Source organism: Callorhinus ursinus, unplaced genomic scaffold, assembly GCF_003265705.2.
Source record: "Callorhinus ursinus isolate GAN/ISIS: 27379988/994484 unplaced genomic scaffold, GSC_fseal_2.0 scaffold32, whole genome shotgun sequence".
Classification (NCBI taxonomy): domain Eukaryota; kingdom Metazoa; phylum Chordata; class Mammalia; order Carnivora; family Otariidae; genus Callorhinus; species Callorhinus ursinus.
In genome coordinates this window covers 10,191,219-10,209,970 of record NW_027397094.1, presented here as the reverse complement: position 1 = coordinate 10,209,970, position 18,752 = coordinate 10,191,219, and the positions used below count along the sequence as shown (strand labels likewise).

Below are 18,752 nucleotides of genomic sequence, written 5' to 3'. Positions count from 1 at the left end.
ACTATTGAAAGGTATGAATTTAGTGCCATTGTATTACCTGTAAGGTGACTGTTAACTGTCTGTTGTCTGTGTTCGTTTCTGCTCTTTGCTGCTTTTAGGTTCTCTCTTTGCTTAGAGGACCCCTCTCAATATTTCTTGGAGGGCTGGTTTCGTGTTTGCAAATTCCTTTAGTTTTTGTTTGTTCTGGAAGCTTTTTATTTCTCCTTCAATTTTCAATAAACCCTAGCTGGATATAGTATTCTTGGCTGCATATTTTTCTCGTTTAGTGCTCTGAAGATATCATGCCAGTCCTTTCTGGCCTGCCAGGTCTCTGTGGATAGGTCTGTTGCCAATCTAATATTTCTACCATTGTAGGTTACATATCTCTTCTCCCGAGCTGTTTTCAGGATTTTCTGTTTGTCTCTGAGACTCGTAAGTTTTACTATTAGATGTCGGGGTGTTGACCTATTATTATTGATTTTGAGAGGGGTTCTCTGTGCCTCCTGGATTTTGATGCCTGTTTCTTTCCTCACATTAGGGAAGTTCTCTGCTATTATTTGCTCCAATATACCTTCTGCCCCTCTCTCTCTTTCTTCTTCTTCTGGGATCCCAATTATTCTAATGTTGTTTCGTTTTATCATATCGCTTATCTCTTGAATTCTGCCCTCGTGATCCTGTAGTTGTTTCTCTCTCTTTTTCTCAGCCTCTTTATTTTCCATCATTTGGTCTTCTATATCGGTGATTCTCTCTTCTGCCTCATTTATCCTAGCTGTTAGTGCCCCCATTTTTGATTGCACCTCATGAATAGCCTTTTTGATTTCGACTTGGTTAGATTTTAGTTCTTTTATTTCTCCAGAAAGCGTTTCTCTAATAACTTCCACGCTTTTTTCAAGCCCAGCTAGTATCTTTAAAGTCATGATTCTGAACTCTAGGTCCGACATCAGACTAATGTCCGTATTGAGTAGGTCCCTGGCTGACAGTACTACCTCTTGTTCTTTTTGCTGAGGTGATTTTTTTCGTCTTGTCATTTTGTCCAGAGAATAGATGAATGAGAGAACAGAATGCTAACAGGTTTACAACGTCCCCAGCAAATATACTGTATACAAATCAGAAAAGACCTGAAACCAGGGGAAAAGAAAGGGAAAGAAAGAAAAAAGAAAGAGAAAAGAAAGAAAAACAAAACAAAACACAAAGAAAAAGATAAAAACAAAAACAGAACAATACAAAAAAAAAGAATATGATCAAATATGATCAGGCTAGTGCATAGATCAGTTCCGCACACTAGATTTTGGTCATATTTTGGTCTGTTAGAAAAAAGTTCCTCCTAAAATTTTAAAGGAAGAAAGACTTATATATCTACAAAATAAGGGTTGATACAATGAAGGGATGGAAGATGACTGTAAAGATGAAAATTATAAAAGATTTTATAAAAGGAATTGATAAGATAAGAAGTTGTTTGAAAAAACAAAGGTTTTAAAAAAAAGAAAAAAAAGGGGGGAGAGAATGTGATCAGGCAGGAGATTAGAACAAAGCCATACACTAGTGATTTAGGGTATATTTTGATCTGTTAGAAGAAACTGTATCTCAAAATTTTAAAGAGAGAACAACTTATATATATATATGCCAAAAATAAGGGTAACTACTATGAAGTGATAAAATATGACTCTAAAAATGAAAAATAAAAAATGTTTTTTTAAAAAAAGGGATTGATAAGATGTTGGTTGAAAAAGAGAAAAAGAAAAATTAAAAAAACAGTTAAAAAATTAACTTTGAAAAACTAATGAATCATGGTAAAAAAAAGCCATGAATTCTATGTGCAGTATTCCCCTAGCGCTGGATTTCTCCCGTTCTCCTTGATCGGTAAACTTGGTCTTGGCTCGCTGGCTGTTCGTGCTGATCTTCTGGGGGAGGGGCCTGTTGCCGTGGTTCCCAAATGTCTTTGCCGGAGGCGGAATTGCCCCGCCCTTTTCGGTCCGGGCTAAGCAAGCTGCTCGGGTTTGCTCTCAGGAGCTTTTGTTCCCTGCAAGCTCTCCGCACAGCTTTGGAGGACCAGGGTGAAAATGGTGGCCTCCCAATCTCCGCCCGGAGGAGCTGAGAACTCGGGGCCCCGCTCCTCAGTGCGCCCCCAGAGAAAAGCAGTCACTCCCGTGTCCCCGGTCTCCGGCCGCACTCCGTGCTCACCCGGCCTGTGACCGAGCGTTTCTCTCTCTGGCACCCGACCCCGTGTGGAGTCTCCAAACCCAGCAGATCCGTGCGGTGCGCTCCCGCGCCGCTCCTCCCGGGGGAGGAAGGGGAGTCTCCCCGGATCTGCCGCTTGTTGGGTCCCTGCTGCAGGAGCAGTAGCCCGACTGGGCCGCGGATCACAGTTTATGGCCACCCCGAGCTGAGAGCCCGCGCCTCGGCTCCGTCTCTGCAGCCGGCTTTCCCGTTCCGATCCCTGGGAGCTCTGCTGCACTCAGGCACCCCCGGTCTTTCTGTGACCCTGAGGGTCCTGAGACCACACTGTCCCCCGAGGTTTCCACCCCCACTTAGCCACTGCAGCGACGTCCCTCCGCGGAGCCAACTTCTAAAAGGTCCGATTTTGTGCTCCGCGGCTCTATCACTCGCCAGAAGCGGCCGACGGAGGCCCCTCCCCCGCCGTCTATCCTCCCGAATATCGCCTCGGATTCACTTCTCCGCACGTCCTACCTTCCAGAAAGTGGTCGCTTCTCTGTTCAGAGAGTTGTTGCTACTCTCTTCTTCGGTCTCCTGTTGAGTTCGTAGGTGTTCAGAATGGTTTGATCCCTATTCAGCTGAATTCCTGAGACCAGACGAAATCCAGGTCTCCTACTCCTCGGCCATCTTGCTCTGCCCCCTGCCCTGCATTCATCTTCTATCTAGGACCCCAAGTAAAAAAGCATCCTTTATCTGGAACATTGCCAGTGATCATGGCAGAGTAAAAGGGACATAATGAGCCACCTAATGTTTCTACCCAGAAATGATACACATCACTTTTCACATGTTACTGGCTGAAGCAAGTTCGGCCAGTTTGTGTAACCCCCTACCTTTACCACCGTCCAGAGAAAGTCAATTGAAAGAGGAAAATGGGATATTTGATACAAAATAATATAATCTATGACAATGTATACAACTTCTTGTCATTGCTTGATCTTCTGTTTGACTAGTTCTCAAACTACCCATACTGATTCTCACTCTTAGGAGATGATACAGAATATCATAAGGGTGTTTTCATTCCCAGTACTGAGACTACACGCAGACTATTGATAGCTAGTCAGTGCCTAGGGGGGTGAGGCAGTTAACAGAAGGAATGCTTTTAGTAAGAACACCAAGTAAGCCAAAAATTATGAACATATTGTAAGGATAACAAAAAAGGGATCTTGCCTATATTTTCTAAAGTTCTACATAGAAACAAAACTAGACACCAGGAAGAAATAATGGAGGAAATGCTGATCACCTTCCAAATTAAAGACATTTTAAATGTGAAGGATTAAAGTTGAATTGTGTTATATGTTATCTAAACAATCTCCCTGTCTTAACTTTGGAAATCAGCACAACATTGCTCTAATCTTCAAATAAATACCAGGTTTTTTTTTTTTTTTTTTACAGAGGAAAAATAATTCCACAAAGAATATCTAACATTTATTTAGCATCTCCCTTGAGCCTTATCCAGTATTCTTGCTTTCTCTTTTTGCTTTGCACCAAGCACAGCTGGAATCATTAAGGATTAAGACTGTGCATTATGGTTGACATGGGTAGGGTGGCTGGGGGAGCCAGGAGCTAGAAGCCTGTCTGTAGGGTTGCAGGTTGCCATGAGGAAAAGACATTGAGGGGAGAAGCTACTGTGTATGTTTCTCTTACCATTCATTTATGCATTAATCCATCCTATAAACAATTAATGTCCCAATAGTATGTGGAAGACTGACATATACAAGTTTTTTATGGTGGTTGCAGAGGTATATAAGAAACTGTTTGGTCTTAAAAAAACGTTTTATCTCTGCTGTTTTGGGCTCCTTGCAACTTTATGTCAGTGTCAGCAATTCAGTTGACTTTTACATTATGCGGATCCTTGTTAAATATTTATTAACTCTAACCTTCTTGTGCACACTTCTAGTTTAATGGTGCCCCCTCTTTGAAATTCTGATTTCCCTAGTAACTGTGAGTGATGACGCCCCACCTCTTCTTTGCTCCTTTGGGCCTCCTTTTCAGGCACCTGTTACAACACCTCCCTGTGACTTGTGGAGTTATGCAGTGAGAGCTCAGTTAGGGCAGGGGAAGAGTCCCTGACTCACTGTTGCAATCCACATCTGGTGCTGTCAATGTTTCTTGCACTTAGAAGCAACAATAACACCAACACAGCAGAGCAACAATGTCAAATTGAACTGCATTTATATGGAATGAAATTCTATAGTAATGCAGAATTTTAGAGATGTGGGCCATGTCTAGAAGCATTATCAAATCAAAAGAAATAGTAAGTATAGGTCATAGGTTTCTGGAATTAAGCTATATAGAATAGTATTAAATGTCAGTAAGAATGGGGTACAAAATTATGGTCTGCTTCTTTTGAATTAAAGATATAGAGTAAATTCAGATGTTGGAATGCCAGGTTAGAGAGGAAATGATCTCTTTTTAAAGATTTATGCTAAGACTTAGCATTGTAGCAACCCTAAGATTAACCAAAGAGTAGACACATGCCAAGACACATTTCCTAGATAAGGTGTCTTGGCCTGGGATTCCCAGAATGTATGTCCTGAGGCAGAGGGTTTATGTGCTATTACTTTTTTGGAAAGTCCAACCCAGAAAGCAGAAGTGGGGGGTAAGTCACTGATACAGGGAAGGAGGGAGAGCCAACACAAAGATGACTTACAGAACTGGCCACCTCTGTAACTGACTGCTTGGTATGATGGTGCCACACAGCTCAGCACCATCTCAGAGGACAAAGGGGATTTATCTACTAACCCCTTTAAGTACTTTATCTACCAGCCCCCTTTTCCAATTGGTTAAATGGTCATCCTGCAGGGCACTAACCTCTGAACTTCTAGATTGTGCCTGTATGAGTGAGCATGAGCACCAAGCAGGATCATGAAGCAACATTGAGAGGGAAGCCTGTGGTTGTGGGCCAGACGCATGCCAGGAAGGCAAGATGCGAGGTCCTGTTGACTGCGTCTGTGTGGAGACAGAGCCCACTAAGAGCCAGGACAAGAGAGAGGGGAGGTCAGGGGCCTGAGAGGCATCTAATATCTGCTTTGGGACTTGGCTGGAAGAATGTATTTAGGATGCATTGCACATCCTTTACAAGCTCATGTAGTCTATCAACACGAATCCCTTTACTCAATCCTCCAGATTTTAAAAGGAGAAAATTCAACTAGACCTTCAGAGCATATTTCTAAATGAAAAAGTTGTAGGTTTAGTATTTAAGGTGAATAAAGTTTAATGCAATTTTTTAAAAAGATTTTATTTTTATTTATTTGGCAGAGAGAGATGCAGTGAGAGAGGGAACACAAGCACGGGGAGTGGAAGAGGGAGAAGCTGGCTTCCCGCTGAGCAGGGAGCCTGATGGCGGACTGGATCCCAGGACCCTGGGATCATGACCTGAGCCAAAGACAGACACTTAACGACTGAGCCACCCAGGCGCCCCTAATGCAATTTTAAGTAGGTGTTTTATCAGCTCTTTAATTCATTGAAACAAGCTAACACTTTTTACTTGGAACAAGGTCCAACAATAACTTCCTTAAAGACCAAATGGTGAGAAAATAATCTGTGTAAGGAAGAAAAAAAAAAAACAAACTCTTACTATTTTAATTTGGGATCTATAAGAAAATCTTGATTGTTAAGGACAAATGCAACCATGAGTATATGATAAAACTGTCACTTTAAATCATTTAATATTGCAGCTTACAGTGATGACAAGCAGGTTTGCTCACAGTGTGCTCTATTTTTTTTTTAATTCTTTCTTTCATTAATTGTTGAATGTGTGTTGACAGGTAGAGTTCTGTGCTCAGCCTATTTTAAAAGTAATAATAAATAATGTCGTTATCTTAGAAGATTTTACAGTATAATGGAGACCAGATAACTAAGCAAGCAGTTATAAAACAATATGCAAAGTGATCTGGTAGGAGCGAGTAAAGGGAATAGGCATAAGTAGATGGGGCACCAATTCCTGGCTATTGGTCCCAAGAGAAGACTCTAGAGGAGCTGATAGCCAAGCAGAACTTTAGAGAAAAGCTGGAGCCTGATGGCCGTTGGCATTGAGGAGGGAGAGTTGGGAGATCTCTTTGGAGAGAAGGAGCAGGTACAGAGGCCATTTTAGGAAAATGTGACCTTCAGAGAACCACAAATAATCATTAGGCCTGGAAATATAAATAGGAGTTATATCAGAAGGGCAACCATAAGGAGCTTTCATGCATAGATTCATGACTCACCGGAAGATCTCAAGGAAGAGAGAGGACATTCAGATTTGTGTCTTTGAAAGATCACTTTGACAGTTGAGTGGAGTGAGATAGGAAGATAAGTTATAAGATGGTTGATGTAACCCAGTAAAGAAACAATCTTAAACCGAGGTGTTCACAGCAGGGATGGAGATATGTGATTCGTTTTATGAGAATCCACATAACTTGGGGATATAGTGAATGAACTGAATGAGGAGAGAAATGAATCAAAATTTCTGGCTTAAGCAACTCAGTGGGTATTATTGGGTATTATTCTTGATCAAATAAGAAATGCAGGAAGAGGCATAGGGATAGGGGAAGGGATCTTGGGGAATGGAATTAGAGAATAGGATCACTTAAAAAAAATTCACTTGTTTAATAATATTTAGTAATTATTTTTTGTCAATGGACTGAACCAGACTGACTTTCTCAGTGTATTTGAAATAAAGTAATTAATTTTTATGTGACTCTACTAATAAAATCAAGATTAACATGAAATGTTCATGGCGTTAGCCAATCATTTAATCCATACAAATTTCATACTTTAAGCCCAATATTTATCATACATGCAAATAATTCTGAATTGTCTATTTTTCTTCTATAGCTATTTCTAAATAGATGTTGAAATGTATTTTCATGGAATTATTTGACTTCATTTATTGTTTTGTGCAGTAATAACACCGTGATTTTATTGATTTATTATCTGATTTAATATTCATTTGGTGGATTTTGCCTGTGGTCATTATTCTGGTGATTTTGTGTTTCCCTCTGTGTCTCTGTTTATCTATCTATCTATCTATCTATCTATCTATCTATCTATCTATCTATCTCTATATTATCTCTATCACTCTCTCTCTCTCTTTTTTTTTTTTTTTTTGGCCCTTCCTTACTTTCCAGTACACACAACACTCCAGGACCATCTTGTATTCTTCCTGCAGTCCTGGAATCAACCACTTCTCCAATGAGCCCATGAACCCTGGATCCTTTACAGGTGAACGGTATTCAGAAACAAAGATCTAGGCACAGGATATGCTCATTGTTGCAACACCACCTCTTCAAACACCTCATAATGAAGAGAACTAGGATATACATGTATTTATAATAACTCATACCTACACATACAACTGCATTTCTGTGTCTACCTATTGGCATAAGTATGTTAAACTATGAGCCCATATTAATACCTCTGACCCCAATCCAGCACCATAGAGTTCATTCTAGACTTCCCATTTTTCTTATTTTTAACTTCTTTCTTCAATGTTGAGAAACCTGGCTTTAATTATTTACCACATATTGAGTAATCTATTCAACCCTGGTATACGACTAATTTTAAGATTCATAATCCAAACCCTTGTGAAAAACAAATTTACTAACTACAATACAGTGTTTGTGTAGAGTCCCTTTTTTTCTTAGCCTTACACTTTCTAGTTAAAACAGCATTTTTTTTTCAGAGTGACCTAGGTCGTTTCTTTCTTCCCCATATCTTTAGGTATGATTATGTAATTCATTTGTAATGCAATTTTTTCACAACTTGGTAGATATTTAAAAATTAACACATAGTAAAATTCACTTTTTGTAATATACAGTTCAGTTTAGACTAGTGCATGGAATTGTATAGCCACTACTGTACTTCATACATAGCAATAGCAACACCTCTAAATTCTCCTATGCTATCCCTTCACAGATACCTACTTCCCTCCACTCCTGACTTCAGCAATCATTGACTGCCTTAGAATACATTTTTTATTTTTCCTGAGTTTAAGGAAAAAAAATGGAACCATAAGATATGTGACTTTTACTGTCTTGCCACTTTCACTTACCAAAATGCATTTAAGATTCATCCATGTCGTATGATTAATACTTTGTTTATTTTATTGCCTACCATATATGTATTGCCAAGTATGAACATATGGTTTTATTTCTCTTGGGTATACAGCTAGATTGGGGATTGCTTCTCTAAAGATCCTTTAGAATTTTCTATATAAACAATCATGTTGTCTGTGAATAGAGACAATTTTATGTTTTTATTTGTATGACTTTATTTTTCTTGTCTTATCCCATTGGCAAGAACTTCCATTATAATGTAAAATAGGTGTGGTAAGAGAAGACATCCTTCTCTTGTTCCCAAACTTAATAGAAAATTTTCAGTCTCTCATTAATTATGATATTAACTCCGAAGTATTTCCTAGATGCCTTTTATCAGGTTAGGAAGGCCCCTTTTATTCCATTCCTAGGTTGCTACAAGTTTTTAGTTTGTTTTATCAAGAAAGAATGTTAAATTTTGTCAAATGATTTTTCTGTATTGAGAAGTTTATATTATTTTTTCATCATCAGTGTTTTAATGTGAATTACACTGATTGACTTTTGAAAGTTGAAGTAGAGTACTTTTTTTTTTTTAGTTTTTATTTAAATTCCAGTTAGTTAACATACAGTGTGATATTAGTTTCATGTGTACAGTTTAGTGATTTAACACTTACATGCAATACCCGGTGCTCATCATAAGTGCACTCCTCTGGTAACCATCCATTTATTCTCTATATTTAAGAGTCTGTTTCTTGGTTTTCCTCTCCTTTTTCCCCCTATGATCATTTGTTTTGTTTCTTAAATTCCACATATGAGTGAAATCATATGGTATTTGTCTTTCTCTCACTGACTTATTTTACTTAACATACTACTCTTTAGCTCCATCCAAGTCATTGCAAATGGCAATATTTCATTCTTTTTATGGTTGAGTAATAGTCCGTTGTGTTGTGTTGTGGTGTGTGTGTGTGTGTGTGTGTGTGTGTGTGTGTGTGTGTGTGTGACATCTTCTTTATCCATTCATTAGTCAATGGACATTTGGGCTCTTTCATAATTTGACTATTATAGATAATGCTGCTATAAACATCAGGGTGCATGTATCCCTTTGAATCGGTATTTTTGTATTTTGGGATAAATACCTAGTAGAGCAATTGCTGGATCATAGGGTAGTTCTATTTTTTAACTTTTTGAGGAACCTCCATACTGTTTTCCAGAATAGCTGCACCAGTTTGCATTCCCACCAAAAGCGTAAGAGGGTTGCCCTTTATCTGCATCCTCACCAATACTTGTTGTTTCTTGTGTTGTTGATTGTAGCCATTTTGATGTGTGAGGTGATATCTCATTGTAGTTTTGATTTGTATTTCCCTGATAATGCATGATGTTGAACATCTTTACATGTGTCTGTTGGCCATCTGATTGTCTTCTTTAGAAAACTATCTATTCATGTCTTCTGCCCATTTTTTAACTGGATTATTTGATTTTGGGGTGTTAAGTTTTATAAATTCTTAATATATTTTGGATACTAACCCTTTGTTAGATATGTCATTTGCAAGTATCTTCTCCCATTCCATAGGTTGCCTTTTTGTTGATTGTTTCCTTCACTGTGCAGAAGCTTTTTATTTCTGTTTATACTTTTTTTTATCTCCCATTCACCTTTCAACAGATTGCTGTTTTTCATCCATACCTCTCACTTCATATAACTCTTCTGTTACAGTAACGGTGTTTATACTGTATCATCTTTTCACTCCTTATTTTTCATGCTACCTGTTAATTATGACCACATTCTAGACATGTTCTTTCCTGGTTTTCTATTTTTATTTTATGGTCACTGCTCACCAGTTTCCTTTGTCCATTCTACAGGTGCATGTATTTCTTAGAATTGTATTTATTGCAGTATATGCTTATTTTATTTGTTCATTTGTTTGTTTACTCTCTAAGTCTGTGTTTTCAGAAATCGTATACATGTGGGTGACTCTCAAACCTGAATCTCCAACCTAGAATTCTCTCTCTAGTGAGTTCCTTATCCAACAGATTGATTTGGATATCATTTAGTAATCAACATAAGTCACCAAACCAACACATTAACCGTGCTTCCATCTTTCAAAGTTCCCTATTACTTTTACCGTAAAAGTTATTAGCTATCAACTCTAAGCCCAACTTGCTTTTCTAAATTAATTTTTTGTCTCTCCCTTACTTACACCCTTAGCTTAATCATGCAGATTATTTTCCATTCCTAGATAAAATTACATCATACTATTTAATACCCCTGAACTTTTGTACATATTGTTCCCTCGCTCTGTAAAGTTCTTTTCTCTTTAAATTCCTTCTCATTTTTAAAGCTCAGTCTATTTCATTTTCCTTGTGAGGCCTCAGACCTACACCTTCCTGCACTGCTCCATGCCAGGATATTAATGATTTACTTATTTGCACTTTCATTGTACCTGACCATGACACAATATTATGCTGTAATAATGTCAGTTTCCTAAAATAACTGATTTACATATTTACTGTACACACACACACACACACACACACACACACACACACACACACACTTAACTATGCATTGTGAGGCCTAGAACTAAGTTGATCCCTTAGCACCCTGAAAATGCCCTGTTACATACTTGGCAATACATGCATATTTGTTGAATGAATAACCCTAGCCATAGATCTAGAGTTTTGCCCTTGTGAAGGCAATCTTGAATTCTGAAAACTTCAGCAGTTTAATTTTAATTCAGACCTTCCTAAGGTAAATTTTTGTGGGAATATGGGTAGCAAGCTAAGGTGGAAGGTTCTAGTTGTGCTTTGGAAAAAGAGAGGAAACTAAAGCAGTAAGCTGGGGTGTTGAGGGCTAAGTTAGCACCCAAGAACATTACATAAATCTAGGTTAGATAAGGACTTCATCAGCATGGAAAGGTTTTTCAGATATAGAGGGCACCGGAAATGTGGTAGGGCTCTGCCAAAGGGGTGAGATGTAGAGGCTGCCAATAGCACATATGCATCATTGTAGAGTTACTGTCCCTCAGCTAATGGCTTCCTATATCATATGTCTCTGTGAAAAATTTCTGGAAGCTATTGGGTCTGAGATGACTCACATCCTAAAGATTAAGTACCATTTCTAATGAACTGATGACTGATACATCATAAAATCGATGCTGCATCACAGCCCAACTTCCTTCTCACAAAAGTTTGGAAGAGTCATTTCTTAAACTTTACCCCTTATGCCTAAGGAAAGCTAAACTTTTGATTTTATGTTTTAAAATCTACGTTAAAAAAATAAAGTATAAATGCAAAAGAGCTTTGTGAGTCATTTGCTTATTTATATTAGAGTATGGGCCAAAGACAAAATAAGGGTCAAAAATCTCATACTGGAAAAAGAGCAAATTATGAATCAGCAATGTTATTTATACTTCTACTATTAAAATCAAGGTCATTTTTTTTCTTCTGGCAGTATGAATGAAGCTCTGATACTAACTACAGTAGAAAACTCTTAACTGTTCTTCACTGAATTTACTCTCTGGATTAACTGACACTGTGTTGCCTCTCTAAAGTGTAATGACTGGTACTTAGGACACACTAAAACTTGTGACTAGAAGACTATGCCCTAAAATAGTCACGGGCAAAAATGGCCCTTGAACAAAACTCAGCCCACTGCCTGTTTGTGCAAGTAAAGTTTTATTGGAACACATTCACAACTATGTATTTGCTTATTATGTATGGATACTCTTGCACTGACACAGGAGAGTTCAATTGTTGTGACCGGGAACCTCTCAGCCATAAAGTCAAAGGTATTTATTATTTGACCATTAACAGAAAGTTTGTCATCCCCTCTACTAGAAGATTTCTGCTTTCTGAAATGTATGAAGTAGTTATGTTGTTCCTGATCCTTATTTTCAGTTTGGTTTGTTATTGTAGATATTCATGTAGAAAATCCAGGATTCTAAGATTGCCTTACAGTTTTCTTCCATTTCTTTTCCATGCCATGGAAACTGAAGCTTAAAAGTTGTAAACAGCATATTAGAGGTGCAGTTTACACAAACAAACCACATAGGTACACACACACACATGCACACACACTCAAATGATGTGGAACTGTCATCAGTAGAAACATAGTCAATGAACAATGAATTAGCCTTCCATTAAAGATTTTCAGACATTTTCCATTTTTACACCAAAATATGGGTGGTTTAGGCATTAAGAAAAAAAGCCATTTACTGAGCACAAATGGGATAACAAAATTATCCATTGATTTACCTGTGCTCAAAAATAAGTTAAAGTTGATTAATCTCAATTGAGGAACCTCAATTGTGTTTAAAGTTTAAAGTTTAAAGATCAAATGTGTTTAAAATGTACTTCCATCCTAAGTGATGGCACAAAAACCAGGGCAGAATCAAATAAATTTAAAATTTAAATTTAAATAAATTTAAATTTAAAAATTATAAATCACAAGAGCCTCCTGTGGCAAGGCAACCAAACCTTACAGAGTTTTTCTTTTGTATTGTTGAAGTTATCAGAAAATCACTAAACCTTTAGGCCTTCAAAAGTTTTATGGTTTGTCTTTTCTAATTTACTATTCTTACAAAAATCAGTACGGATTGATTTTAGATCATTTGCAGGTTCTCATGGATTTATACATTATGTTAAATAAAGAAAAAATAACTTACATGAAAGAGCATTTCTAGATAGCATTTCTTTCTAGTTTTGAAGAACTAGTCATTTCTTTACCACCTCATGTTATTACTGATTCTTCTGGGTCAAGAAACCCTGGAAACATTGAAAGAGATGATTGTATAAACAAAATTCTGAGCTATATTTTTGAAAAATTTAGAAGAAAATTCTTACAGAATTGTTAAAAGGTTGTTTGCTTTTGCTACATTCGTGAATGAGATTCCCAATAAATTTGCTAAATCTTATGGACACCTTGGCCTAAGATGGACAACTCTACAGAAAAATCCTGTACTACAAAGAGATAATAAAGAATGTGTGTTATTTATTAATCTCAGACACAGTGAAAGTTCTAGTGTAGGAAGATGACATACACTAATGGACATGATTATTTTTCATTAAGAATAAAGTTGAAATAGTGCAGTGTACAAAAGAAACAAATCTAAGTATGAAGAAGAAAGAGGGGGAAGAGGGTGAGGAGAGATCAAATTGAGATAAAATAATTTCTCAGTTGGGAGCCAGAGCTATTCCAGATACCATTTTACATTTAATTGAACGACAACAGAAGTCAAAGCAATGATGTTTGTTGGTGAGAAAAGGAGAATTTAATTTACAAACATCCTTATTGAAATTTTAATTTGTAAAAACAATAACCAAAATCTCTATTTTGAGATACGTAAGTATAACCTTTTCAATTAATTAATTACAGATATCATTTAATAATTTGAAGACTATGATGATTAAAATGCAGGGAATAGCAACTATAGAATGATGGAAACTTAAAATAACTGGGGACTTTGTAGGTTATTTTAATCAATGTACCATACAGTACTGGCAATATAAGCTCTCCCCTTTTTTTTAAAGATTTTTATTTATTTATTTGAGAGAGAGTGAGAGTGAGCAGGGGGAGGAGCAGAGGGAGAAGCAGAGAGAAGGGAGGTAATCTCCAGCAGACTCCATGCTTAGCACAGAGCCTGACACTGGGCTCCATCTGAGGACTCTGAGATCATGTCCTGAGCTGAAACCAAGAGTCAGACACTTAACCAACTGAGCCATCCAGGCTCCTCAATATAATCACATTTTTAATGTTAGCTCCTTAGACTGCCTCATTTTTTAATAGGGAGTTTCCAAAGAGGAAAGACTAACTCCAAAATAAAAAACTTAAGGAGAACAAGAAATCAGATTCTGAGAGTTCAAATATCAGTAACAAACACAAAAGACAGAAGCCATTTTTCAATAGGAAATAGAGCCAGAAACTAGGCATATTTGAAACAGAAGAGAGACCCAATCTCATCATCTTCAAGAAGCTCTGTGGCCATGGCTCACATCTATTCCTCAGTGGGAACATGGATGTCGCTGGAAATTTGGGGCTAGCTTAAGAGAACCTGGATCAGAGTACATATATGTTCTCTACATTACATTTCTGAAAAACCACAGAGCTTCTGTTCTGACATTTCCAGTAACAATTGGAAACTAAATTTTACTACTTTGTTAGGATGCTAGTCTTTGTGTTGACCCCAAATTCTCTCTGACAATTCTAAACATGTATCTATATGAGGAACTATGCAAAATAAGCCTTGTCTTTTCCCTGTAGGAGAATTTTAAATATTAAATATTAATATTGAATATGGTCCACATTTTTCATTTATTGGATTAAATACCTCAGTTATTTTTGAGTAATCCCTAAAATGAAATCTGTACTCATATTTGCACATACTTCTGTTTCTATGTGTGTTACCTAGAAATGAACATAATAGAAAAGTTTTTCCTAATCAGAGGAAGTAGGATTATTACTTCCAAATTGGAGACTGTGCTCTCTCCCCATAATGCTGTTCAAGGTTTATGGCAGATATTTTCAGGAGTCAGGCAACAGAGCTGCCTCAGATTGAGCTAATAGTCAATAATCAATTACTAACAGTAGGCATTCACACACTGCCACTGGTCAGTAAGCTAAGTTTCTTTCACCTTCTACTTATGTAGCTGACCATTTGAGCTTATTTTCCTGAGTCAATATGTAAAAGCACTTAGGAGTATTTGTTTGCCAACAACCTAATAAAATTAAGAATTGTGATGTAACTATCAAAAAAGTTATTGTGATGAAAGTAATTGAGGGCATTTTGTCTGGAGAAGTTGAGAGGATACTTTGTGTTCAGATATTTAGGGGTCAGTCATCAGAAGAGGGATGATGAGAGGTCAAATCACCTTTAGCTTCAGAGGATAAATTTGGTGGTAGAACATCTGGGTTTAAGTGCTTGTTCTGTTCTCTTACCATCCTGTACATTTGGGCAGCTTGTATCCTCTCTAAACTTATTTTTTCCTGGTTTGCAAAATGGCAGTTAAAAAGATTTCTATCTCAAGGTGTTGACAAAGTCATGTATTTGGAATTGTTTAACCTAAACTAAGTGTATTTACTTGGGCAAGTGACTTAGCTTCTCCAAGCCTACTTCTCTCATCTGCTAAATATGTGTTCATTTATGCATTCATTTCCCTGGTCACCTTGGCTTCCCTGAACAATGATCCTTGTCTTCTTAATTCATAGAGACCTCCACGTTTCCCTAGGGTTGCTTTCTCCGCCCTGGGTCATGCAAACTTCCGGGCAGTGACCTGACATGATGCGGGGAGTCACATACTTTGCTTCCCTTCTAAATAGCTGTTTCATATTTTTTTTTCCTGGCTTATTAGTTTAAAACAGTGGGAGAGAAATTCTGACAACTTTTAATCATTTCATGGACAGCTCAAATATTCTTTAGTGATTTATTCAATAAATGTGTATTTAATTCCTCATCAAACATGGTGGTGTGCTCGTGTATATATGATTTGGATATGAGTAAGATATAATCTCTTTTTTTAAGATCTTAATATCTCAGGGCAATACAAAAACAAAAATAAAAACAGGCACAAGTAGAATATGATGCACTATATACAAACTGGAATATGTTACTTATAAAATTAGTGCCCCAGTGATATCAACTGATTCTCATGGAACACATGAGAGAAGCCCTTCCCAGGGAGTTGATATACTTGAGACTTGATATACTTGATAGAAGAATGAAAACCATTTAAGAGATGGCAAGTCTTCATTAAGTCTCCCTCACTCTTTTCAGTCAGAATTTGTTGCCCACTCTTCCATATTTTGTTTTCAGATTTATGGTATCAATTATCCCTGATTGCTTTATAGTATGACTGTGTGGGTGACTAACTGTATCACTTCCCAAACAGCAGGCTCTTTGAAAGCAGCAACTACATTTCAGATGATTTATCTTGCGTCACTCCCCTTCAGATTTAAGTTTAAAGTCCTCCTAATCTAGTAATGAATCTTCTGCCTTCTTGCCACATACAGCAAAATCTGAGATAATATTTATGAGATGAGACAGAAACTTGGTGTTAAATTCAACAGAGGATAAAGGGTCAGGGAAGGATCGATAGCATCAAATATCATTGAATTACAGGTCAAACTCATTAAAATATGCATGGAGTAGTTTGCCAAATTATCTGTATCATACTATATTTGTCATATTAGGAACTTCTTGAAATAAGCAGATCAGCAATAGATTTTTGGTAATCTTTTCACTAATTGGAGATGTTTAATGTTGTATAGTAATCTGTTTAACAAGGTTTGACTTTCATTAAACTTCATTTATGTGGACATTTTATATAAAAACCAATAGATGCTTATCATGGTGTGAGAAGGTTTGAAAGGGAGGTGGGAGTATTTAGCATCTGTGAAGGACTTTGGAGGAGGAGGGATCAAGAAGAATATAGAAACAATTACAACCTTCCCATTTGTCTGATCTGTAGAGTTTAGGGAAAATGTAACAAATACATTAAAAATGGGAAATTACACATCTGTGTCTCAGTAGGTCAGAAAAATTATGTAGTAGGCTAAAAGTTTTGCTTATGAATCAATCAGTAAAAATGTAGAACTTACCGCATTTTATCTCATACAAATAATACATACAGTTTTGAACAATAATATAATTAATAGAGAGATGTTACATTTTTTAAGGGAAAGAAGGTGTAATGGATTGCAGAGTCACCCTAAGATATCAAGTCATGATCCCTGGGATATAGAAATACTGTTTTATTTGAGAAAAGAGTCTTTGCAGATGTGATTACATTAAGGATCCTGAGATGTGGAGATTGTCCTGGATTATCTAGGTGGGCTACAAATGCCATCCCATCATCCTCTAAAAGAGAGGGAAAGAGGGAGAACACAGACAGAAGAGGAGGCAGTGTGACCACAAATGCAGAGACTGGGATGAGGTGGCCACAAGTCGAGGGATGCAGATACCCTCCAGGAGCTGGAGAAGATGGATTCTTTCTCAGAGCCTTCAGAGGAAGTGTGGTCATGATGACAACTTGATTTTGAACTTAGGGCATTCAAAATGGTGAGAGAATAAATATCTGTAGTTTCTTTCTTTCTTTTTTTAAGATTTTATTTATTTATTTGACAGAAACAGCCAGAGAGCACAAGCAGGAGGAGCGGCAGAGGGAGAAGCAGGCTCCCCACTGAGCAGGGAGCCCGATGCGGGGCTGGATCCCAGGGCCCTGAGATCATGACTTGAGCTGAAGGTAGACGCTCAACCGACTGAGCCACTCAGGCGCCCCAAACACCTGTAGTTTCTAGCCATCTGGTCTGTGGTAGAGTAGCTCCAGAGAGCTAATACAGAAACTTTCTGAGTTTTATAGATTAAAGACAATATAAACAATTAAAATATCATGAAATTTAATTGTGCTGTATAATACAAACAGGTAATATCATAGACACTAAGACTGAAATAAGATGTAATTTATTGTATAATGAGAATATGGTTATCAATATCAAGATGGAAAAACTGAAGTCTGGATAGAAGAAGCAATATAGTCTAGAGATCTGAAATGAAACTCTGGGTAGACAGGTATACTTTGATTCTAAAAGACCTATTCTTGGAAAGTAATGGGTATGTTTAACATTATCAATTAAATCGTGTTGCAATTGTGGTTAATCCTGGGGTAAAATGTCAAATACATCGATTATTAATTTTTTCTGAGGTGTACTGTATTGTCATTTGAAATTTATTTCACCACTTTTAGACATAATTAGAAATAGATATTTACATTGTTTTGATCTAAGTTTATATTAGTCTTTCAAAATGGGACAAATTTAGGTTGTTCAGTGAACAACTGAAGTTATGAAATGAATGTCAATGAATTTGTTTTCTGTGATCTTACTAGACATAACCTTCTCCCATAGTCTAAGGTGATTCCAAGATGCCTGGTTGAGTATAACTAAAGGGTTGAGACCTGAAATGCTAGAGCTGATACTGCACAGGTTCATCTGCAGACAGAAGCTGGACCCAAGAATAATGGTGCCTCTGTGATGCTAACTTTGTGCTCATGATGTTTTAATCTTTCACTGATACAGGTGTTTAATTTTTCAAGTGACTAATTAAAATTTAGCTCTGTGGTAACTTTCATCTAGTCAGGTATCATTTTTACTTGAATAGTATATTAGTTTGCCATGGCTACCTTCACAAATACCACAGACTGTTCAGCGTAACAAAAAAATCATTTCTCACAATTCTGGAGGCTAGAAGTCAGCAGGGTTGGTTTCTTCTGAGGCCTTCTTCCTTGGTATATAGATGGTGGCCTTCTCTCTGTGTCTTCACATGGTCTTCCCTCGGTGTCTATCTGTGTCCTCTGCTAATGAAGACACCAGTCCTATTGGACTGGGGTCTACCTTTATGACTTCGTTTATCCTTAATTTCATGTTTAAATACCTCCCTCCAAATATAGTCATGTCTGAGAGGGGATAGGACCTCAGCATATGAATTTTGGAAAGATATAATTCAACCATCCAGATGGTTACACCTATATAAAGGATGTTTGTATTTGTGCATGGTA

General features: G+C 37.2%; 1 long non-coding RNA gene across 1 annotated transcript in view; it reads right to left on the bottom strand.

Annotated features, from left to right (window-relative positions):
• The window catches only part of LOC141370320 (uncharacterized), a 40,358-nt gene extending 21,842 nt beyond the window's left edge, over window positions 1–18,516 (bottom strand). The window contains exon 1 of the long non-coding RNA XR_012374244.1: window positions 18,428–18,516. This is a non-coding gene — a long non-coding RNA (uncharacterized lncRNA). The remainder of the gene's footprint in view (window positions 1–18,427) is intronic.
• Window positions 18,517–18,752: the final 236 nt, after the last annotated feature.